Here is a 22405-nt window from a genome sequence, read left to right as displayed (position 1 = left end):
CATTAACTTTTTTAGCAAATCTACTTTACTATCGCTCCCGTATGAATGGAATCCTTTGCATTACAGAAATAGAGCAGCAAGTGGGGAATGTAGCCATGGATGAGGTCTATATAAAACCGACTCTGGTGGGACTCGAACCCACAACCTTTGAATTACTACACCAGCTAGAAGTCCAATGCGCTATCCATTGCGCCACAGAGCCCTCTGTGATAGCTAACTTAGAGGATCTTTACTGAGGAACTACTAAAGGAGTAGAAAATGAACTCTTCCAAAATATGGCTGACAATAGAGTGTAGGAATGAACTTAAGATTCATTCCAGTTACAGTTTTGGAGCGAACGTTTCCTACTCATGTGTTCTTGTGATTGATGGATTTGTGGAGAGGCAGGCCAAAGATTAGGGATTTGTATTTTTAAAGGTGAGAGATGGCAAGGGTTGAATTGCAAGTTTAGTGGTGTCATTGGTTAAGGCGGGACATGCTTTGATAATATTATGGAGGTGAAGGTAGCAAGATTTGGAAAGTGAATGGATGTGTGTTAGAAATAGGAGAGGACAGAGTCCAGGATTACGACTAGCACGAGGGAAGAGAGGGATAGAATGCAGCTTAGCTTACTGCTTCCCCTCTTTGCTCCGTATTTCACAGGGTACCTCTAATCTTGTTGAATTGATTAGTCAACTCTCAAGAGAACCTTGAATTAAAAGGCTCTATCATTAACTTTTTTAGCAAATCTACTTTACTATCGCTCCCGTATGAATGGAATCCTTTGCTTTACAGAAATAGAGCAGCAAGTGAGGAATGTAGCTATGGATGAGGTCTATATAAAAATGACTCTGGTGGGACTCGAACCCACAACCTTTGAATTACTACACCAGCTAGAAGTCCAATGCGCTATCCATTGCACCAAAGAGCCCTCTGTGATAGCTATCTTAGAGGAACTTTACTGAGGAACTACTAAAGGAGTAGAAAATAAACTCTTCCAAAATATGGCTGACAATAGAGTGTAGGAATGAACTTAAGATTCATTCCAGTTACAGTTTTGGAGCGAACGTTTCCTACTCATGTGTTCTTGTGATTGATGGATTTGTGGAGAGGCAGGTCAAAGTTTAGGGATTTGCATTTTTAAAGGTGAGAGATGGCAAGGGTTGAATTGCAAGTTTAGTGGTGTCATTGGTTAAGGCGGGACATGCTTTGATAATATTATGGAGGTGAAGGTAGCAAGATTTGGAAAGTGAATGGATGTGTGTTAGAAATAGGAGAGGACAGAGTCCAGGTTTACGACTAGCACGAGGGAAGAGAGGGATAGAATGCAGCTTAGCTTACTGCTTCCCCTCTTTGCTCCGTATTTCACAGGGTACCTCTAATCTTGTTGAATTGATTAGTCAACTCTCAAGGGAACCTTGAATTAAAAAGCTCTATCATTAACTTTTTTAGCAAATCTACTTTACTATCGCTCCCGTATGAATGGAATCCTTTGCTTTACAGAAATAGAGCAGCAAGTGAGGAATGTAGCTATGGATGAGGTCTATATAAAACCGACTCTGGTGGGACTCAAACCCACAACCTTTGAATTACTACACCAGCTAGAAGTCCAATGCGCTATCCATTGCGCCATAGAGCCCTCCATGAGAATTAGCTTAGAGGATCTTTACTGAGGAACTACTAAAGGAGTAGAAAAGAAACTCTTCCAAAATATGGCTGACAATAGAGTGTAGGAATGAACTTAAGATTCGATCCAGTTACAGTTTTGGACCGAAAGTTTCCTACTCATGTGTTCTTGTGATTGATGGATCTGTGGAGAGGCAGGCCAAAGATTAGGGATTTGCATTTTTAAAGGTGAGAGATGGCAAGGGTTGAATTGCAAGTTTAGTGGTGTCATTGGTTAAGGCGGGACATGCTTTGATAATATTATGGAGGTGAATGTAGCAAGATTTGGAAAGTGAATGGATGTGTGTTAGAAATAGGAGAGGACAGAGTCCAGGATTACGACTAGCACGAGGGAAGAGAGGGATAGAATGCAGCTTAGCTTACTGCTTCCCCTCTTTGCTCCGTATTTCACAGGGTACCTCTAATCTCGTTGAATTGATTAGTCAACTCTCAAGAGAACCTTGAATTAAAAGGCTCTATCATTAACTTTTTTAGCAAATCTACTTTACTATCGCTCCCGTATGAATGGAATCCTTTGCATTACAGAAATAGAGCAGCAAGTGGGGAATGTAGCCATGGATGAGGTCTATATAAAACCGACTCTGGTGGGACTCGAACCCACAACGTTTGAATTACTACACCAGCTAGAAGTCCAATGCGCTATCCATTGCGCCACAGAGCCCTCTGTGATAGCTAACTTAGAGGATCTTTACTGAGGAACTACTAAAGGAGTAGAAAATGAACTCTTCCAAAATATGGCTGACAATAGAGTGTAGGAATGAACTTAAGATTCATTCCAGTTACAGTTTTGGAGCGAACGTTTCCTACTCATGTGTTCTTGTGATTGATGGATTTGTGGAGAGGCAGGCCAAAGATTAGGGATTTGTATTTTTAAAGGTGAGAGATGGCAAGGGTTGAATTGCAAGTTTAGTGGTGTCATTGGTTAAGGCGGGACATGCTTTGATAATATTATGGAGGTGAAGGTAGCAAGATTTGGAAAGTGAATGGATGTGTGTTAGAAATAGGAGAGGACAGAGTCCAGGATTACGACTAGCACGAGGGAAGAGAGGGATAGAATGCAGCTTAGCTTACTGCTTCCCCTCTTTGCTCCGTATTTCACAGGGTACCTCTAATCTTGTTGAATTGATTAGTCAACTCTGAAGAGAGCCTTGAATTAAAAAGCTCTATCATTAACTTTTTAGCAAATCTACTTTACTATCGCTCCCGTATGAATGGAATCCTTTGCTTTACAGGAATAGAGCAGCAAGTGAGGAATGTAGCTATGGATGAGGTCTATATAAAAACGACTCTGGTGGGACTCGAACCCACAACCTTTGAATTACTACATCAGCTAGAAGTCCAATGCGCTATCCATTGCGCCACAGAGCCCTCTGTGATAGTTATCTTAGAGGATCTTTACTGAGGAACTACTAAAGGAGTAGAAAATGAACTCTTCCAAAATATGGCTGACAATAGAGTGTAGGAATGAACTTAAGATTCATTCCAGTTACGGTTTTGGAGCGAAAGTTTCCTACTCATGTGTTCTTGTGATTGATGGATTTGTGGAGAGGCAGGCCAAAGATTAGGGATTTGTATTTTTAAAGGTGAGAGATGGCAAGGGTTAAATTGCAAGTTTAGTGGTGTCATTCGTTAAGGCGGGACATGTTTTGATAATATTATGGAGGTGAAGGTAGCAAGATTTGGAAAGTGAATGGATGTGTGTTAGAAATAGGAGAGGACAGAGTCCAGGATTACGACTAGCACGAGGGAAGAGAGGGATAGAATGCAGCTTAGCTTACTGCTTCCCCTCTTTGCTCCGTATTTCACAGGGTACCTCTAATCTTGTTGAATTGATTAGTCAACTCTCAAGGGAACCTTGAATTAAAAAGCTCTATCATTAACTTTTTTAGCAAATCTACTTTACTATCGCTGCCGTATGAATGGAATCCTTTGCTTTACAGAAATAGAGCAGCAAGTGAGGAATGTAGCTATGGATGAGGTCTATATAAAAACGACTCTGGTGGGACTCGAACTCACAACCTTTGAATTACTACACCAGCTAGAAGTCCAATGCGCTATCCATTGCACCACAGAGGCCTCTGTGATAGCCTTCTTAGAGGATCTTTACTAAGGAACTACTAAAGGAGTAGAAAATGAACTCTTCCAAAATATGGCTGACAATAGAGTGTAGGAATGAACTTAAGATTCATTCCAGTTACAGTTTTGGAGCGAACGTTTCCTACTCATGTGTTCTTGTGATTGATGGATTTGTGGAGAGGCAGGCCAAAGATTAGGGATTTGTATTTTTAAAGGTGAGAGATGGCAAGGGTTGAATTGCAAGTTTAGTGGTGTCATTGGTTAAGGCGGGACATGCTTTGATAATATTATGGAGGTGAAGGTAGCAAGATTTGGAAAGTGAATGGATGTGTGTTAGAAATAGGAGAGGACAGAGTCCAGGATTACGACTAGCACGAGGGAAGAGAGGGATAGAATGCAGCGTAGCTTACTGCTTTCCCTCTTTGCTCCGTATTTCACAGGGTACCTCTAATCTTGTTGAATTGATTAGTCAACTCTGAAGAGAACCTTGAATTAAAAAGCTCTATCATTAACTTTTTTAGCAAATCTACTTTACTATCGCTCCCGTATGAATGGAATCCTTTGCTTTACAGAAATAGAGCAGCAAGTGAGGAATGTAGCTATGGATGAGGTCTATATAAAAACAACTCTGGTGGGACTCGAACCCACAACCTTTAAATTACTACACCAGCTAGAAGTCCAATGCACTATCCATTGCGCCACAGAGCCCTCTGTGATAGCTATCTTAGAGGATCTTTACTGAGGAACTACTAAAGGAGTAGAAAATAAACTCTTCCAAAATATGGCTGACAATAGAGTGTAGGAATGAACTTAAGATTCATTCCAGTTACGGTTTTGGAGCGAACGTTTCCTACTCATGTGTTCTTGTGATTGATGGATTTGTGGAGAGGCAGGCCAAAGATTAGGGATTTGTATTTTTAAAGGTGAGAGATGGCAAGGGTTAAATTGCAAGTTTAGTGGTGTCATTGGTTAAGGCGGGACATGCTTTGATAATATTATGGAGGTGAAGGTATCAAGATTTGGAAAGTGAATGGATGTGTGTTAGAAATAGGAGAGGACAGAGTCCAGGATTACGACTAGCACGAGGGAAGAGAGGGATAGAATGCAGCTTAGCTTACTGCTTCCCCTCTTTGCTCCGTATTTCACAGGGTACCTCTAATCTTGTTGAATTGATTAGTCAACTCTCAAGGGAACCTTGAATTAAAAAGCTCTATCATTAACTTTTTTAGCAAATCTACTTTACTATCGCTCCCGTATGAATGAAATCCTTTGCTTTACAGAAATAGAGCAGCAAGTGAGGAATGTAGCTATGGATGAGGTCTATATAAAACTGACTCTGGTGGGACTCGAACCCACAACCTTTGAATTACTACACCAGCTAGAAGTCCAATGCGCTATCCATTGCGCCACAGAGCCCTCCATGAGAGCTATCTTAGAGGATCCTTACTGAGGAACTACTAAAGGAGTAGAAAATAAACTCTTCCAAAATATGGCTGACAATAGAGTGTAGGAATGAACTTAAGATTCGTTCCAGATACAGTTTTGGAGCGAAAGTTTCCTACTCATGTGTTCTTGTGATTGATGGATATGTGGAGAGGCAGGCCAAAGATTAGGGTTTTGCATTTTTAAAGGTGAGAGATGGCAAGGGTTGAATTGCAAGTTTAGTGGTGTCATTGGTTACGGCGGGACATGCTTTGATAATATTATGGAGGTGAATGTAGCAAGATTTGGAAAGTGAATGGATGTGTGTTAGAAATAGGAGAGGACAGAGTCCAGGATTACGACTAGCACGAGGGAAGAGAGGGATAGAATGCAGCTTAGCTTACTGCTTCCCCTCTTTGCTCCGTATTTCACAGGGTACCTCTAATCTTGTTGAATTGATTAGTCAACTCTCAAGAGAACCTTGAATTAAAAGGCTCTATCATTAACTTTTTTAGCAAATCTACATTACTATCGCTCCCGTATGAATGGAATCCTTTGCTTTACAGAAATAGAGCAGCAAGTGAGGAATGTAGCTATGGATGAGGTCTATATAAAAACGACTCTGGTGGGACTCGAACCCACAACCTTTGAATTACTACACCAGCTAGAAGTGCAATGAGCTATCCATTGCACCAAAGAGCCCTCTGTGATAGCTATCTTAGAGGAACTTTACTGAGGAACTACTAAAGGAGTAGAAAATAAACTCTTCCAAAATATGGCTGACAATAGAGTGTAGGAATGAACTTAAGATTCATTCCAGTTACAGTTTTGGAGCGAACGTTTCCTACTCATGTGTTCTTGTGATTGATGGATTTGTGGAGAGGCAGGTCAAAGTTTAGGGATTTGCATTTTTAAAGGTGAGAGATGGCAAGGGTTGAATTGCAAGTTTAGTGGTGTCATTGGTTAAGGCGGGACATGCTTTGATAATATTATGGAGGTGAAGGTAGCAAGATTTGGAAAGTGAATGGATGTGTGTTAGAAATAGGAGAGGACAGAGTCCAGGTTTACGACTAGCACGAGGGAAGAGAGGGATAGAATGCAGCTTAGCTTACTGCTTCCCCTCTTTGCTCCGTATTTCACAGGGTACCTCTAATCTTGTTGAATTGATTAGTCAACTCTCAAGGGAACCTTGAATTAAAAAGCTCTATCATTAACTTTTTTAGCAAATCTACTTTACTATCGCTCCCGTATGAATGGAATCCTTTGCTTTACAGAAATAGAGCAGCAAGTGAGGAATGTAGCTATGGATGAGGTCTATATAAAACCGACTCTGGTGGGACTCAAACCCACAACCTTTGAATTACTACACCAGCTAGAAGTCCAATGCGCTATCCATTGCGCCATAGAGCCCTCCATGAGAACTAGCTTAGAGGATCTTTACTGAGGAACTACTAAAGGAGTAGAAAAGAAACTCTTCCAAAATATGGCTGACAATAGAGTGTAGGAATGAACTTAAGATTCGATCCAGTTACAGTTTTGGACCGAAAGTTTCCTACTCATGTGTTCTTGTGATTGATGGATCTGTGGAGAGGCAGGCCAAAGATTAGGGATTTGCATTTTTAAAGGTGAGAGATGGCAAGGGTTGAATTGCAAGTTTAGTGGTGTCATTGGTTAAGGCGGGACATGCTTTGATAATATTATGGAGGTGAATGTAGCAAGATTTGGAAAGTGAATGGATGTGTGTTAGAAATAGGAGAGGACAGAGTCCAGGATTACGACTAGCACGAGGGAAGAGAGGGATAGAATGCAGCTTAGCTTACTGCTTCCCCTCTTTGCTCCGTATTTCACAGGGTACCTCTAATCTTGTTGAATTGATTAGTCAACTCTCAAGGGAACCTTGAATTAAAAAGCTCTATCATTAACTTTTTTAGCAAATCTACTTTACTATCGCTCCCGTATGAATGGAATCCTTTGCTTTACAGAAATAGAGCAGCAAGTGAGGAATGTAGCTATGGATGAGGTCTATATAAAACCGACTCTGGTGGGACTCAAACCCACAACCTTTGAATTACTACACCAGCTAGAAGTCCAATGCGCTATCCATTGCGCCATAGAGCCCTCCATGAGAACTAGCTTAGAGGATCTTTACTGAGGAACTACTAAAGGAGTAGAAAAGAAACTCTTCCAAAATATGGCTGACAATAGAGTGTAGGAATGAACTTAAGATTCGATCCAGTTACAGTTTTGGACCGAAAGTTTCCTACTCATGTGTTCTTGTGATTGATGGATCTGTGGAGAGGCAGGCCAAAGATTAGGGATTTGCATTTTTAAAGGTGAGAGATGGCAAGGGTTGAATTGCAAGTTTAGTGGTGTCATTGGTTAAGGCGGGACATGCTTTGATAATATTATGGAGGTGAATGTAGCAAGATTTGGAAAGTGAATGGATGTGTGTTAGAAATAGGAGAGGACAGAGTCCAGGATTACGACTAGCACGAGGGAAGAGAGGGATAGAATGCAGCTTAGCTTACTGCTTCCCCTCTTTGCTCCGTATTTCACAGGGTACCTCTAATCTCGTTGAATTGATTAGTCAACTCTCAAGAGAACCTTGAATTAAAAGGCTCTATCATTAACTTTTTTAGCAAATCTACTTTACTATCGCTCCCGTATGAATGGAATCCTTTGCATTACAGAAATAGAGCAGCAAGTGGGGAATGTAGCCATGGATGAGGTCTATATAAAACCGACTCTGGTGGGACTCGAACCCACAACCTTTGAATTACTACACCAGCTAGAAGTCCAATGCGCTATCCATTGCGCCACAGAGGCCTCTGTGATAGCTAACTTAGAGGATCTTTACTGAGGAACTACTAAAGGAGTAGAAAATGAACTCTTCCAAAATATGGCTGACAATAGAGTGTAGGAATGAACTTAAGATTCATTCCAGTTACAGTTTTGGAGCGAACGTTTCCTACTCATGTGTTCTTGTGATTGATGGATTTGTGGAGAGGCAGGCCAAAGATTAGGGATTTGTATTTTTAAAGGTGAGAGATGGCAAGGGTTGAATTGCAAGTTTAGTGGTGTCATTGGTTAAGGCGGGACATGCTTTGATAATATTATGGAGGTGAAGGTAGCAAGATTTGGAAAGTGAATGGATGTGTGTTAGAAATAGGAGAGGACAGAGTCCAGGATTACGACTAGCACGAGGGAAGAGAGGGATAGAATGCAGCTTAGCTTACTGCTTCCCCTCTTTGCTCCGTATTTCACAGGGTACCTCTAATCTTGTTGAATTGATTAGTCAACTCTGAAGAGAGCCTTGAATTAAAAAGCTCTATCATTAACTTTTTAGCAAATCTACTTTACTATCGCTCCCGTATGAATGGAATCCTTTGCTTTACAGGAATAGAGCAGCAAGTGAGGAATGTAGCTATGGATGAGGTCTATATAAAAACGACTCTGGTGGGACTCGAACCCACAACCTTTGAATTACTACACCAGCTAGAAGTCCAATGCGCTATCCATTGCGCCACAGAGGCCTCTGTGATAGCTAACTTAGAGGATCTTTACTGAGGAACTACTAAAGGAGTAGAAAATGAACTCTTCCAAAATATGGCTGACAATAGAGTGTAGGAATGAACTTAAGATTCATTCCAGTTACAGTTTTGGAGCGAACGTTTCCTACTCATGTGTTCTTGTGATTGATGGATTTGTGGAGAGGCAGGCCAAAGATTAGGGATTTGTATTTTTAAAGGTGAGAGATGGCAAGGGTTGAATTGCAAGTTTAGTGGTGTCATTGGTTAAGGCGGGACATGCTTTGATAATATTATGGAGGTGAAGGTAGCAAGATTTGGAAAGTGAATGGATGTGTGTTAGAAATAGGAGAGGACAGAGTCCAGGATTACGACTAGCACGAGGGAAGAGAGGGATAGAATGCAGCTTAGCTTACTGCTTCCCCTCTTTGCTCCGTATTTCACAGGGTACCTCTAATCTTGTTGAATTGATTAGTCAACTGTGAAGAGAGCCTTGAATTAAAAAGCTCTATCATTAACTTTTTAGCAAATCTACTTTACTATCGCTCCCGTATGAATGGAATCCTTTGCTTTACAGGAATAGAGCAGCAAGTGAGGAATGTAGCTATGGATGAGGTCTATATAAAAACGACTCTGGTGGGACTCGAACCCACAACCTTTGAATTACTACATCAGCTAGAAGTCCAATGCGCTATCCATTGCGCCACAGAGCCCTCTGTGATAGCTAACTTAGAGGATCTTTACTGAGGAACTACTAAAGGAGTAGAAAATGAACTCTTCCAAAATATGGCTGACAATAGAGTGTAGGAATGAACTTAAGATTCATTCCAGTTACAGTTTTGGAGCGAACGTTTCCTACTCATGTGTTCTTGTGATTGATGGATTTGTGGAGAGGCAGGCCAAAGATTAGGGATTTGTATTTTTAAAGGTGAGAGATGGCAAGGGTTGAATTGCAAGTTTAGTGGTGTCATTGGTTAAGGCGGGACATGCTTTGATAATATTATGGAGGTGAAGGTAGCAAGATTTGGAAAGTGAATGGATGTGTGTTAGAAATAGGAGAGGACAGAGTCCAGGATTACGACTAGCACGAGGGAAGAGAGGGATAGAATGCAGCTTAGCTTACTGCTTCCCCTCTTTGCTCCGTATTTCACAGGGTACCTCTAATCTTGTTGAATTGATTAGTCAACTCTGAAGAGAGCCTTGAATTAAAAAGCTCTATCATTAACTTTTTAGCAAATCTACTTTACTATCGCTCCCGTATGAATGGAATCCTTTGCTTTACAGGAATAGAGCAGCAAGTGAGGAATGTAGCTATGGATGAGGTCTATATAAAAACGACTCTGGTGGGACTCGAACCCACAACCTTTGAATTACTACATCAGCTAGAAGTCCAATGCGCTATCCATTGCGCCACAGAGCCCTCTGTGATAGCTATCTTAGAGGATCTTTACTGAGGAACTACTAAAGGAGTAGAAAATGAACTCTTCCAAAATATGGCTGACAATAGAGTGTAGGAATGAACTTAAGATTCATTCCAGTTACGGTTTTGGAGCGAAAGTTTCCTACTCATGTGTTCTTGTGATTGATGGATTTGTGGAGAGGCAGGCCAAAGATTAGGGATTTGTATTTTTAAAGGTGAGAGATGGCAAGGGTTAAATTGCAAGTTTAGTGGTGTCATTCGTTAAGGCGGGACATGTTTTGATAATATTATGGAGGTGAAGGTAGCAAGATTTGGAAAGTGAATGGATGTGTGTTAGAAATAGGAGAGGACAGAGTCCAGGATTACGACTAGCACGAGGGAAGAGAGGGATAGAATGCAGCTTAGCTTACTGCTTCCCCTCTTTGCTCCGTATTTCACAGGGTACCTCTAATCTTGTTGAATTGATTAGTCAACTCTCAAGGGAACCTTGAATTAAAAAGCTCTATCATTAACTTTTTTAGCAAATCTACTTTACTATCGCTCCCGTATGAATGGAATCCTTTGCTTTACAGAAATAGAGCAGCAAGTGAGGAATGTAGCTATGGATGAGGTCTATATAAAAACGACTCTGGTGGGACTCGAACTCACAACCTTTGAATTACTACACCAGCTAGAAGTCCAATGCGCTATCCATTGCGCCACAGAGGCCTCTGTGATAGCCTTCTTAGAGGATCTTTACTAAGGAACTACTAAAGGAGTAGAAAATGAACTCTTCCAAAATATGGCTGACAATAGAGTGTAGGAATGAACTTAAGATTCATTCCAGTTACAGTTTTGGAGCGAACGTTTCCTACTCATGTGTTCTTGTGATTGATGGATTTGTGGAGAGGCAGGCCAAAGATTAGGGATTTGTATTTTTAAAGGTGAGAGATGGCAAGGGTTGAATTGCAAGTTTAGTGGTGTCATTGGTTAAGGCGGGACATGCTTTGATAATATTATGGAGGTGAAGGTAGCAAGATTTGGAAAGTGAATGGATGTGTGTTAGAAATAGGAGAGGACAGAGTCCAGGATTACGACTAGCACGAGGGAAGAGAGGGATAGAATGCAGCTTAGCTTACTGCTTTCCCTCTTTGCTCCGTATTTCACAGGGTACCTCTAATCTTGTTGAATTGATTAGTCAACTCTCAAGGGAACCTTGAATTAAAAAGCTCTATCATTAACTTTTTTAGCAAATCTACTTTACTATCGCTCCCGTATGAATGGAATCCTTTGCTTTACAGAAATAGAGCAGCAAGTGAGGAATGTAGCTATGGATGAGGTCTATATAAAACCGACTCTGGTGGGACTCAAACCCACAACCTTTGAATTACTACACCAGCTAGAAGTCCAATGCGCTATCCATTGCGCCATAGAGCCCTCCATGAGAACTAGCTTAGAGGATCTTTACTGAGGAACTACTAAAGGAGTAGAAAAGAAACTCTTCCAAAATATGGCTGACAATAGAGTGTAGGAATGAACTTAAGATTCGATCCAGTTACAGTTTTGGACCGAAAGTTTCCTACTCATGTGTTCTTGTGATTGATGGATCTGTGGAGAGGCAGGCCAAAGATTAGGGATTTGCATTTTTAAAGGTGAGAGATGGCAAGGGTTGAATTGCAAGTTTAGTGGTGTCATTGGTTAAGGCGGGACATGCTTTGATAATATTATGGAGGTGAATGTAGCAAGATTTGGAAAGTGAATGGATGTGTGTTAGAAATAGGAGAGGACAGAGTCCAGGATTACGACTAGCACGAGGGAAGAGAGGGATAGAATGCAGCTTAGCTTACTGCTTCCCCTCTTTGCTCCGTATTTCACAGGGTACCTCTAATCTCGTTGAATTGATTAGTCAACTCTCAAGAGAACCTTGAATTAAAAGGCTCTATCATTAACTTTTTTAGCAAATCTACTTTACTATCGCTCCCGTATGAATGGAATCCTTTGCATTATAGAAATAGAGCAGCAAGTGGGGAATGTAGCCATGGATGAGGTCTATATAAAACCGACTCTGGTGGGACTCGAACCCACAACCTTTGAATTACTACACCAGCTAGAAGTCCAATGCGCTATCCATTGCGCCACAGAGCCCTCTGTGATAGCTAACTTAGAGGATCTTTACTGAGGAACTACTAAAGGAGTAGAAAATGAACTCTTCCAAAATATGGCTGACAATAGAGTGTAGGAATGAACTTAAGATTCATTCCAGTTACAGTTTTGGAGCGAACGTTTCCTACTCATGTGTTCTTGTGATTGATGGATTTGTGGAGAGGCAGGCCAAAGATTAGGGATTTGTATTTTTAAAGGTGAGAGATGGCAAGGGTTGAATTGCAAGTTTAGTGGTGTCATTGGTTAAGGCGGGACATGCTTTGATAATATTATGGAGGTGAAGGTAGCAAGATTTGGAAAGTGAATGGATGTGTGTTAGAAATAGGAGAGGACAGAGTCCAGGATTACGACTAGCACGAGGGAAGAGAGGGATAGAATGCAGCTTAGCTTACTGCTTCCCCTCTTTGCTCCGTATTTCACAGGGTACCTCTAATCTTGTTGAATTGATTAGTCAACTCTCAAGAGAACCTTGAATTAAAAGGCTCTATCATTAACTTTTTTAGCAAATCTACTTTACTATCGCTCCCGTATGAATGGAATCCTTTGCTTTACAGAAATAGAGCAGCAAGTGAGGAATGTAGCTATGGATGAGGTCTATATAAAAATGACTCTGGTGGGACTCGAACCCACAACCTTTGAATTACTACACCAGCTAGAAGTCCAATGCGCTATCCATTGCACCAAAGAGCCCTCTGTGATAGCTATCTTAGAGGAACTTTACTGAGGAACTACTAAAGGAGTAGAAAATAAACTCTTCCAAAATATGGCTGACAATAGAGTGTAGGAATGAACTTAAGATTCATTCCAGTTACAGTTTTGGAGCGAACGTTTCCTACTCATGTGTTCTTGTGATTGATGGATTTGTGGAGAGGCAGGTCAAAGTTTAGGGATTTGCATTTTTAAAGGTGAGAGATGGCAAGGGTTGAATTGCAAGTTTAGTGGTGTCATTGGTTAAGGCGGGACATGCTTTGATAATATTATGGAGGTGAAGGTAGCAAGATTTGGAAAGTGAATGGATGTGTGTTAGAAATAGGAGAGGACAGAGTCCAGGTTTACGACTAGCACGAGGGAAGAGAGGGATAGAATGCAGCTTAGCTTACTGCTTCCCCTCTTTGCTCCGTATTTCACAGGGTACCTCTAATCTTGTTGAATTGATTAGTCAACTCTCAAGGGAACCTTGAATTAAAAAGCTCTATCATTAACTTTTTTAGCAAATCTACTTTACTATCGCTCCCGTATGAATGGAATCCTTTGCTTTACAGAAATAGAGCAGCAAGTGAGGAATGTAGCTATGGATGAGGTCTATATAAAACCGACTCTGGTGGGACTCAAACCCACAACCTTTGAATTACTACACCAGCTAGAAGTCCAATGCGCTATCCATTGCGCCATAGAGCCCTCCATGAGAACTAGCTTAGAGGATCTTTACTGAGGAACTACTAAAGGAGTAGAAAAGAAACTCTTCCAAAATATGGCTGACAATAGAGTGTAGGAATGAACTTAAGATTCGATCCAGTTACAGTTTTGGACCGAAAGTTTCCTACTCATGTGTTCTTGTGATTGATGGATCTGTGGAGAGGCAGGCCAAAGATTAGGGATTTGCATTTTTAAAGGTGAGAGATGGCAAGGGTTGAATTGCAAGTTTAGTGGTGTCATTGGTTAAGGCGGGACATGCTTTGATAATATTATGGAGGTGAATGTAGCAAGATTTGGAAAGTGAATGGATGTGTGTTAGAAATAGGAGAGGACAGAGTCCAGGATTACGACTAGCACGAGGGAAGAGAGGGATAGAATGCAGCTTAGCTTACTGCTTCCCCTCTTTGCTCCGTATTTCACAGGGTACCTCTAATCTCGTTGAATTGATTAGTCAACTCTCAAGAGAACCTTGAATTAAAAGGCTCTATCATTAACTTTTTTAGCAAATCTACTTTACTATCGCTCCCGTATGAATGGAATCCTTTGCATTACAGAAATAGAGCAGCAAGTGGGGAATGTAGCCATGGATGAGGTCTATATAAAACCGACTCTGGTGGGACTCGAACCCACAACCTTTGAATTACTACACCAGCTAGAAGTCCAATGCGCTATCCATTGCGCCACAGAGCCCTCTGTGATAGCTAACTTAGAGGATCTTTACTGAGGAACTACTAAAGGAGTAGAAAATGAACTCTTCCAAAATATGGCTGACAATAGAGTGTAGGAATGAACTTAAGATTCATTCCAGTTACAGTTTTGGAGCGAACGTTTCCTACTCATGTGTTCTTGTGATTGATGGATTTGTGGAGAGGCAGGCCAAAGATTAGGGATTTGTATTTTTAAAGGTGAGAGATGGCAAGGGTTGAATTGCAAGTTTAGTGGTGTCATTGGTTAAGGCGGGACATGCTTTGATAATATTATGGAGGTGAAGGTAGCAAGATTTGGAAAGTGAATGGATGTGTGTTAGAAATAGGAGAGGACAGAGTCCAGGATTACGACTAGCACGAGGGAAGAGAGGGATAGAATGCAGCTTAGCTTACTGCTTCCCCTCTTTGCTCCGTATTTCACAGGGTACCTCTAATCTTGTTGAATTGATTAGTCAACTCTCAAGAGAACCTTGAATTAAAAGGCTCTATCATTAACTTTTTTAGCAAATCTACTTTACTATCGCTCCCGTATGAATGGAATCCTTTGCTTTACAGAAATAGAGCAGCAAGTGAGGAATGTAGCTATGGATGAGGTCTATATAAAAACGACTCTGGTGGGACTCGAACCCACAACCTTTGAATTACTACACCAGCTAGAAGTCCAATGAGCTATCCATTGCACCAAAGAGCCCTCTGTGATAGCTATCTTAGAGGAACTTTACTGAGGAACTACTAAAGGAGTAGAAAATAAACTCTTCCAAAATATGGCTGACAATAGAGTGTAGGAATGAACTTTAGATTCATTCCAGTTACAGTTTTGGAGCGAACGTTTCCTACTCATGTGTTCTTGTGATTGATGGATTTGTGGAGAGGCAGGTCAAAGTTTAGGGATTTGCATTTTTAAAGGTGAGAGATGGCAAGGGTTGAATTGCAAGTTTAGTGGTGTCATTGGTTAAGGCGGGACATGCTTTGATAATATTATGGAGGTGAAGGTAGCAAGATTTGGAAAGTGAATGGATGTGTGTTAGAAATAGGAGAGGACAGAGTCCAGGTTTACGACTAGCACGAGGGAAGAGAGGGATAGAATGCAGCTTAGCTTACTGCTTCCCCTCTTTGCTCCGTATTTCACAGGGTACCTCTAATCTTGTTGAATTGATTAGTCAACTCTCAAGGGAACCTTGAATTAAAAAGCTCTATCATTAACTTTTTTAGCAAATCTACTTTACTATCGCTCCCGTATGAATGGAATCCTTTGCTTTACAGAAATAGAGCAGCAAGTGAGGAATGTAGCTATGGATGAGGTCTATATAAAACCGACTCTGGTGGGACTCAAACCCACAACCTTTGAATTACTACACCAGCTAGAAGTCCAATGCGCTATCCATTGCGCCATAGAGCCCTCCATGAGAACTAGCTTAGAGGATCTTTACTGAGGAACTACTAAAGGAGTAGAAAAGAAACTCTTCCAAAATATGGCTGACAATAGAGTGTAGGAATGAACTTAAGATTCGATCCAGTTACAGTTTTGGACCGAAAGTTTCCTACTCATGTGTTCTTGTGATTGATGGATCTGTGGAGAGGCAGGCCAAAGATTAGGGATTTGCATTTTTAAAGGTGAGAGATGGCAAGGGTTGAATTGCAAGTTTAGTGGTGTCATTGGTTAAGGCGGGACATGCTTTGATAATATTATGGAGGTGAATGTAGCAAGATTTGGAAAGTGAATGGATGTGTGTTAGAAATAGGAGAGGACAGAGTCCAGGATTACGACTAGCACGAGGGAAGAGAGGGATAGAATGCAGCTTAGCTTACTGCTTCCCCTCTTTGCTCCGTATTTCACAGGGTACCTCTAATCTCGTTGAATTGATTAGTCAACTCTCAAGAGAACCTTGAATTAAAAGGCTCTATCATTAACTTTTTTAGCAAATCTACTTTACTATCGCTCCCGTATGAATGGAATCCTTTGCATTATAGAAATAGAGCAGCAAGTGGGGAATGTAGCCATGGATGAGGTCTATATAAAACCGACTCTGGTGGGACTCGAACCCACAACCTTTGAATTACTACACCAGCTAGAAGTCCAATGCGCTATCCATTGCGCCACAGAGCCCTCTGTGATAGCTATCTTAGAGGATCTTTACTGAGGAACTACTAAAGGAGTAGAAAATGAACTCTTCCAAAATATGGCTGACAATAGAGTGTAGGAATGAACTTAAGATTCATTCCAGTTACAGTTTTGGAGCGAACGTTTCCTACTCATGTGTTCTTGTGATTGATGGATTTGTGGAGAGGCAGGCCAAAGATTAGGGATTTGTATTTTTAAAGGTGAGAGATGGCAAGGGTTGAATTGCAAGTTTAGTGTTGTCATTGGTTAAGGCGGGACATGCTTTGATAATATTATGGAGGTGAAGGTAGCAAGATTTGGAAAGTGAATGGATGTGTGTTAGAAATAGGAGAGGACAGAGTCCAGGATTACGACTAGCACGAGGGAAGAGAGGGATAGAATGCAGCTTAGCTTACTGCTTCCCCTCTTTGCTCCGTATTTCACAGGGTACCTCTAATCTTGTTGAATTGATTAGTCAACTCTCAAGAGAACCTTGAATTAAAAAGCTCTATCATTAACTTTTTTAGCAAATCTACTTTACTATCGCTCCCGTATGAATGGAATCCTTTGCTTTACAGAAATAGAGCAGCAAGTGAGGAATGTAGCTATGGATGAGGTCTATATAAAACTGACTCTGGTGGGACTCGAACCCACAACCTTTGAATTACTACACCAGCTAGAAGTCCAATGCGCTATCCATTGCGCCACAGAGCCCTCCATGAGAGCTATCTTAGAGGATCCTTACTGAGGAACTACTAAAGGAGTAGAAAATAAACTCTTCCAAAATATGGCTGACAATAGAGTGTAGGAATGAACTTAAGATTCGTTCCAGATACAGTTTTGGACCGAAAGTTTCCTACTCATGTGTTCTTGTGATTGATGGATATGTGGAGAGGCAGGCCAAAGATTAGGGTTTTGCATTTTTAAAGGTGAGAGATGGCAAGGGTTGAATTGCAAGTTTAGTGGTGTCATTGGTTACGGCGGGACATGCTTTGATAATATTATGGAGGTGAAGGTAGCAAGATTTGGAAAGTGAATGGATGTGTGTTAGAAATAGGAGAGGACAGAGTCCAGGATTACGACTAGCACGAGGGAAGAGAGGGATAGAATGCAGCTTAGCTTACTGCTTCCCCTCTTTGCTCCGTATTTCACAGGGTACCTCTAATCTTGTTGAATTGATTAGTCAACTCTCAAGAGAACCTTGAATTAAAAGGCTCTATCATTAACTTTTTTAGCAAATCTACTTTACTATCGCTCCCGTATGAATGGAATCCTTTGCTTTACAGAAATAGAGCAGCAAGTGAGGAATGTAGCTATGGATGAGGTCTATATAAAAACGACTCTGGTGGGACTCGAACCCACAACCTTTGAATTACTACACCAGCTAGAAGTCCAATGCGCTGTCCATTGCACCAAAGAGCCCTCTGTGATAGCTATCTTAGAGGAACTTTACTGAGGAACTACTAAAGGAGTAGAAAATAAACTCTTCCAAAATATGGCTGACAATAGAGTGTAGGAATGAACTTAAGATTCATTCCAGTTATAGTTTTGGAGCGAACGTTTCCTACTCATGTGTTCTTGTGATTGATGGATTTGTGGAGATGCAGGTCAAAGTTTAGGGATTTGCATTTTTAAAGGTGAGAGATGGCAAGGGTTGAATTGCAAGTTTAGTGGTGTCATTGGTTAAGGCGGGACATGCTTTGATAATATTATGGAGGTGAAGGTAGCAAGATTTGGAAAGTGAATGGATGTGTGTTAGAAATAGGAGAGGACAGAGTCCAGGTTTACGACTAGCACGAGGGAAGAGAGGGATAGAATGCAGCTTAGCTTACTGCTTCCCCTCTTTGCTCCGTATTTCACAGGGTACCTCTAATCTTGTTGAATTGATTAGTCAACTCTCAAGGGAACCTTGAATTAAAAAGCTCTATCATTAACTTTTTTAGCAAATCTACTTTACTATCGCTCCCGTATGAATGGAATCCTTTGCTTTACAGAAATAGAGCAGCAAGTGAGGAATGTAGCTATGGATGAGGTCTATATAAAACCGACTCTGGTGGGACTCAAACCCACAACCTTTGAATTACTACACCAGCTAGAAGTCCAATGTGCTATCCATTGCGCCATAGAGCACTCCATGAGAACTAGCTTAGAGGATCTTTACTGAGGAACTACTAAAGGAGTAGAAAAGAAACTCTTCCAAAATATGGCTTACAATAGAGTGTAGGAATGAACTTAAGATTCGATCCAGTTACAGTTTTGGACCGAAAGTTTCCTACTCATGTGTTCTTGTGATTGATGGATCTGTGGAGAGGCAGGCCAAAGATTAGGGATTTGCATTTTTAAAGGTGAGAGATGGCAAGGGTTGAATTGCAAGTTTAGTGGTGTCATTGGTTAAGGCGGGACATGCTTTGATAATATTATGGAGGTGAATGTAGCAAGATTTGGAAAGTGAATGGATGTGTGTTAGAAATAGGAGAGGACAGAGTCCAGGATTACGACTAGCACGAGGGAAGAGAGGGATAGAATGCAGCTTAGCTTACTGCTTCCCCTCGTTGCTCCGTATTTCACAGGGTACCTCTAATCTCGTTGAATTGATTAGTCAACTCTCAAGAGAACCTTGAATTAAAAGGCTCTATCATTAACTTTTTTAGCAAATCTACTTTACTATCGCTCCCGTATGAATGGAATCCTTTGCATTACAGAAATAGAGCAGCAAGTGGGGAATGTAGCCATGGATGAGGTCTATATAAAACCGACTCTGGTGGGACTCGAACCCACAACCTTTGAATTACTACACCAGCTAGAAGTCCAATGCGCTATCCATTGCGCCACAGAGCCCTCTGTGATAGCTAACTTAGAGGATCTTTACTGAGGAACTACTAAAGGAGTAGAAAATGAACTCTTCCAAAATATGGCTGACAATAGAGTGTAGGAATGAACTTAAGATTCATTCCAGTTACAGTTTTGGAGCGAACGTTTCCTACTCATGTGTTCTTGTGATTGATGGATTTGTGGAGAGGCAGGCCAAAGATTAGGGATTTGTATTTTTAAAGGTGAGAGATGGCAAGGGTTGAATTGCAAGTTTAGTGGTGTCATTGGTTAAGGCGGGACATGCTTTGATAATATTATGGAGGTGAAGGTAGCAAGATTTGGAAAGTGAATGGATGTGTGTTAGAAATAGGAGAGGACAGAGTCCAGGATTACGACTAGCACGAGGGAAGAGAGGGATAGAATGCAACTTAGCTTACTGCTTCCCCTCTTTGCTCCGTATTTCACAGGGTACCTCTAATCTTGTTGAATTGATTAGTCAACTCTCAAGAGAACCTTGAATTAAAAAGCTCTATCATTAACTTTTTTAGCAAATCTACTTTACTATCGCTCCCGTATGAATGGAATCCTTTGCTTTACAGAAATAGAGCAGCAAGTGAGGAATGTAGCTATGGATGAGGTCTATATAAAACTGACTCTGGTGGGACTCGAACCCACAACCTTTGAATTACTACACCAGCTAGAAGTCCAATGCGCTATCCATTGCGCCACAGAGCCCTCCATGAGAGCTATCTTAGAGGATCCTTACTGAGGAACTACTAAAGGAGTAGAAAATAAACACTTCCAAAATATGGCTGACAATAGAGTGTAGGAATGAACTTAAGATTCGTTCCAGATACAGTTTTGGAGCGAAAGTTTCCTACTCATGTGTTCTTGTGATTGATGGATATGTGGAGAGGCAGGCCAAAGATTAGGGTTTTGCATTTTTAAAGGTGAGAGATGGCAAGGGTTGAATTGCAAGTTTAGTGGTGTCATTGGTTACGGCGGGACATGCTTTGATAATATTATGGAGGTGAAGGTAGCAAGATTTGGAAAGTGAATGGATGTGTGTTAGAAATAGGAGAGGACAGAGTCCAGGATTACGACTAGCACGAGGGAAGAGAGGGATAGAATGCAGCTTAGCTTACTGCTTCCCCTCTTTGCTCCGTATTTCACAGGGTACCTCTAATCTTGTTGAATTGATTAGTCAACTCTGAAGAGAACCTTGAATTAAAAAGCTCTATCATTAACTTTTTTAGCAAATCTACTTTACTATCGCTCCCGTATGAATGGAATCCTTTGCTTTACAGAAATAGAGCAGCAAGTGAGGAATGTAGCTATGGATGAGGTCTATATAAAAACAACTCTGGTGGGACTCGAACCCACAACCTTTAAATTACTACACCAGCTAGAAGTCCAATGCACTATCCATTGCGCCACAGAGCCCTCTGTGATAGCTATCTTAGAGGATCTTTACTGAGGAACTACTAAAGGAGTAGAAAATAAACTCTTCCAAAATATGGCTGACAATAGAGTGTAGGAATGAACTTAAGATTCATTCCAGTTACGGTTTTGGAGCGAACGTTTCCTACTCATGTGTTCTTGTGATTGATGGATTTGTGGAGAGGCAGGCCAAAGATTAGGGATTTGTATTTTTAAAGGTGAGAGATGGCAAGGGTTAAATTGCAAGTTTAGTGGTGTCATTGGTTAAGGCGGGACATGCTTTGATAATATTATGGAGGTGAAGGTATCAAGATTTGGAAAGTGAATGGATGTGTGTTAGAAATAGGAGAGGACAGAGTCCAGGATTACGACTAGCACGAGGGAAGAGAGGGATAGAATGCAGCTTAGCTTACTGCTTCCCCTCTTTGCTCCGTATTTCACAGGGTACCTCTAATCTTGTTGAATTGATTAGTCAACTCTCAAGGGAACCTTGAATTAAAAAGCTCTATCATTAACTTTTTTAGCAAATCTACTTTACTATCGCTCCCGTATGAATGAAATCCTTTGCTTTACAGAAATAGAGCAGCAAGTGAGGAATGTAGCTATGGATGAGGTCTATATAAAACTGACTCTGGTGGGACTCGAACCCACAACCTTTGAATTACTACACCAGCTAGAAGTCCAATGCGCTATCCATTGCGCCACAGAGCCCTCCATGAGAGCTATCTTAGAGGATCCTTACTGAGGAACTACTAAAGGAGTAGAAAATAAACTCTTCCAAAATATGGCTGACAATAGAGTGTAGGAATGAACTTAAGATTCGTTCCAGATACAGTTTTGGAGCGAAAGTTTCCTACTCATGTGTTCTTGTGATTGATGGATATGTGGAGAGGCAGGCCAAAGATTAGGGTTTTGCATTTTTAAAGGTGAGAGATGGCAAGGGTTGAATTGCAAGTTTAGTGGTGTCATTGGTTACGGCGGGACATGCTTTGATAATATTATGGAGGTGAATGTAGCAAGATTTGGAAAGTGAATGGATGTGTGTTAGAAATAGGAGAGGACAGAGTCCAGGATTACGACTAGCACGAGGGAAGAGAGGGATAGAATGCAGCTTAGCTTACTGCTTCCCCTCTTTGCTCCGTATTTCACAGGGTACCTCTAATCTTGTTGAATTGATTAGTCAACTCTCAAGAGAACCTTGAATTAAAAGGCTCTATCATTAACTTTTTTAGCAAATCTACATTACTATCGCTCCCGTATGAATGGAATCCTTTGCTTTACAGAAATAGAGCAGCAAGTGAGGAATGTAGCTATGGATGAGGTCTATATAAAAACGACTCTGGTGGGACTCGAACCCACAACCTTTGAATTACTACACCAGCTAGAAGTGCAATGAGCTATCCATTGCACCAAAGAGCCCTCTGTGATAGCTATCTTAGAGGAACTTTACTGAGGAACTACTAAAGGAGTAGAAAATAAACTCTTCCAAAATATGGCTGACAATAGAGTGTAGGAATGAACTTAAGATTCATTCCAGTTACAGTTTTGGAGCGAACGTTTCCTACTCATGTGTTCTTGTGATTGATGGATTTGTGGAGAGGCAGGTCAAAGTTTAGGGATTTGCATTTTTAAAGGTGAGAGATGGCAAGGGTTGAATTGCAAGTTTAGTGGTGTCATT

General features: G+C 41.0%; 25 non-coding genes across 25 annotated transcripts; all 25 read right to left on the bottom strand.

Annotated features, from left to right (window-relative positions):
- Positions 1-117: 117 nt before the first annotated feature.
- TRNAR-UCU (transfer RNA arginine (anticodon UCU)) lies at positions 118-202 on the bottom strand. Its single transcript is given in 2 exon segments — positions 118-153; positions 166-202. It is a non-coding gene; the product is annotated as a tRNA-Arg (tRNA).
- A 623-nt stretch (positions 203-825) lies between these two features.
- Positions 826-910, bottom strand: TRNAR-UCU (transfer RNA arginine (anticodon UCU)). Its single transcript is given in 2 exon segments — positions 826-861; positions 874-910. It is a non-coding gene; the product is annotated as a tRNA-Arg (tRNA).
- A 623-nt stretch (positions 911-1533) lies between these two features.
- Positions 1534-1618, bottom strand: TRNAR-UCU (transfer RNA arginine (anticodon UCU)). Its single transcript is given in 2 exon segments — positions 1534-1569; positions 1582-1618. It is a non-coding gene; the product is annotated as a tRNA-Arg (tRNA).
- A 623-nt stretch (positions 1619-2241) lies between these two features.
- TRNAR-UCU (transfer RNA arginine (anticodon UCU)) lies at positions 2242-2326 on the bottom strand. Its single transcript is given in 2 exon segments — positions 2242-2277; positions 2290-2326. It is a non-coding gene; the product is annotated as a tRNA-Arg (tRNA).
- Positions 2327-2948: 622 nt separating this feature from the next.
- TRNAR-UCU (transfer RNA arginine (anticodon UCU)) lies at positions 2949-3033 on the bottom strand. The gene is given in 2 exon segments: positions 2949-2984; positions 2997-3033. It is a non-coding gene; the product is annotated as a tRNA-Arg (tRNA).
- A 2039-nt stretch (positions 3034-5072) lies between these two features.
- Positions 5073-5157, bottom strand: TRNAR-UCU (transfer RNA arginine (anticodon UCU)). Its single transcript is given in 2 exon segments — positions 5073-5108; positions 5121-5157. It is a non-coding gene; the product is annotated as a tRNA-Arg (tRNA).
- Positions 5158-6488: 1331 nt separating this feature from the next.
- On the bottom strand, positions 6489-6573 carry TRNAR-UCU (transfer RNA arginine (anticodon UCU)). The gene is given in 2 exon segments: positions 6489-6524; positions 6537-6573. It is a non-coding gene; the product is annotated as a tRNA-Arg (tRNA).
- A 623-nt stretch (positions 6574-7196) lies between these two features.
- TRNAR-UCU (transfer RNA arginine (anticodon UCU)) lies at positions 7197-7281 on the bottom strand. The gene is given in 2 exon segments: positions 7197-7232; positions 7245-7281. It is a non-coding gene; the product is annotated as a tRNA-Arg (tRNA).
- Positions 7282-7904: 623 nt separating this feature from the next.
- Positions 7905-7990, bottom strand: TRNAR-UCU (transfer RNA arginine (anticodon UCU)). The gene is given in 2 exon segments: positions 7905-7940; positions 7953-7990. It is a non-coding gene; the product is annotated as a tRNA-Arg (tRNA).
- Positions 7991-8611: 621 nt separating this feature from the next.
- Positions 8612-8697, bottom strand: TRNAR-UCU (transfer RNA arginine (anticodon UCU)). The gene is given in 2 exon segments: positions 8612-8647; positions 8660-8697. It is a non-coding gene; the product is annotated as a tRNA-Arg (tRNA).
- A 621-nt stretch (positions 8698-9318) lies between these two features.
- On the bottom strand, positions 9319-9403 carry TRNAR-UCU (transfer RNA arginine (anticodon UCU)). Its single transcript is given in 2 exon segments — positions 9319-9354; positions 9367-9403. It is a non-coding gene; the product is annotated as a tRNA-Arg (tRNA).
- Positions 9404-10025: 622 nt separating this feature from the next.
- On the bottom strand, positions 10026-10110 carry TRNAR-UCU (transfer RNA arginine (anticodon UCU)). Its single transcript is given in 2 exon segments — positions 10026-10061; positions 10074-10110. It is a non-coding gene; the product is annotated as a tRNA-Arg (tRNA).
- A 623-nt stretch (positions 10111-10733) lies between these two features.
- On the bottom strand, positions 10734-10819 carry TRNAR-UCU (transfer RNA arginine (anticodon UCU)). Its single transcript is given in 2 exon segments — positions 10734-10769; positions 10782-10819. It is a non-coding gene; the product is annotated as a tRNA-Arg (tRNA).
- A 622-nt stretch (positions 10820-11441) lies between these two features.
- Positions 11442-11526, bottom strand: TRNAR-UCU (transfer RNA arginine (anticodon UCU)). Its single transcript is given in 2 exon segments — positions 11442-11477; positions 11490-11526. It is a non-coding gene; the product is annotated as a tRNA-Arg (tRNA).
- Positions 11527-12149: 623 nt separating this feature from the next.
- On the bottom strand, positions 12150-12234 carry TRNAR-UCU (transfer RNA arginine (anticodon UCU)). The gene is given in 2 exon segments: positions 12150-12185; positions 12198-12234. It is a non-coding gene; the product is annotated as a tRNA-Arg (tRNA).
- Positions 12235-12857: 623 nt separating this feature from the next.
- On the bottom strand, positions 12858-12942 carry TRNAR-UCU (transfer RNA arginine (anticodon UCU)). The gene is given in 2 exon segments: positions 12858-12893; positions 12906-12942. It is a non-coding gene; the product is annotated as a tRNA-Arg (tRNA).
- A 623-nt stretch (positions 12943-13565) lies between these two features.
- Positions 13566-13650, bottom strand: TRNAR-UCU (transfer RNA arginine (anticodon UCU)). Its single transcript is given in 2 exon segments — positions 13566-13601; positions 13614-13650. It is a non-coding gene; the product is annotated as a tRNA-Arg (tRNA).
- A 623-nt stretch (positions 13651-14273) lies between these two features.
- On the bottom strand, positions 14274-14358 carry TRNAR-UCU (transfer RNA arginine (anticodon UCU)). Its single transcript is given in 2 exon segments — positions 14274-14309; positions 14322-14358. It is a non-coding gene; the product is annotated as a tRNA-Arg (tRNA).
- Positions 14359-15689: 1331 nt separating this feature from the next.
- Positions 15690-15774, bottom strand: TRNAR-UCU (transfer RNA arginine (anticodon UCU)). The gene is given in 2 exon segments: positions 15690-15725; positions 15738-15774. It is a non-coding gene; the product is annotated as a tRNA-Arg (tRNA).
- A 623-nt stretch (positions 15775-16397) lies between these two features.
- On the bottom strand, positions 16398-16482 carry TRNAR-UCU (transfer RNA arginine (anticodon UCU)). Its single transcript is given in 2 exon segments — positions 16398-16433; positions 16446-16482. It is a non-coding gene; the product is annotated as a tRNA-Arg (tRNA).
- A 623-nt stretch (positions 16483-17105) lies between these two features.
- Positions 17106-17190, bottom strand: TRNAR-UCU (transfer RNA arginine (anticodon UCU)). The gene is given in 2 exon segments: positions 17106-17141; positions 17154-17190. It is a non-coding gene; the product is annotated as a tRNA-Arg (tRNA).
- Positions 17191-17813: 623 nt separating this feature from the next.
- On the bottom strand, positions 17814-17898 carry TRNAR-UCU (transfer RNA arginine (anticodon UCU)). Its single transcript is given in 2 exon segments — positions 17814-17849; positions 17862-17898. It is a non-coding gene; the product is annotated as a tRNA-Arg (tRNA).
- Positions 17899-19229: 1331 nt separating this feature from the next.
- On the bottom strand, positions 19230-19314 carry TRNAR-UCU (transfer RNA arginine (anticodon UCU)). The gene is given in 2 exon segments: positions 19230-19265; positions 19278-19314. It is a non-coding gene; the product is annotated as a tRNA-Arg (tRNA).
- A 623-nt stretch (positions 19315-19937) lies between these two features.
- On the bottom strand, positions 19938-20022 carry TRNAR-UCU (transfer RNA arginine (anticodon UCU)). The gene is given in 2 exon segments: positions 19938-19973; positions 19986-20022. It is a non-coding gene; the product is annotated as a tRNA-Arg (tRNA).
- A 1331-nt stretch (positions 20023-21353) lies between these two features.
- On the bottom strand, positions 21354-21438 carry TRNAR-UCU (transfer RNA arginine (anticodon UCU)). Its single transcript is given in 2 exon segments — positions 21354-21389; positions 21402-21438. It is a non-coding gene; the product is annotated as a tRNA-Arg (tRNA).
- Positions 21439-22405: the final 967 nt, after the last annotated feature.

The sequence above is a fragment of the Staurois parvus genome, unplaced genomic scaffold (genome assembly GCF_062004578.1).
Source record: "Staurois parvus isolate SC_StPar_1 unplaced genomic scaffold, SC_StPar_1.0 ptg001302l, whole genome shotgun sequence".
NCBI classification, from domain to species: Eukaryota; Metazoa; Chordata; class Amphibia; order Anura; family Ranidae; genus Staurois; species Staurois parvus.
This window is presented reverse-complemented; position numbering and strand designations above follow the sequence as displayed.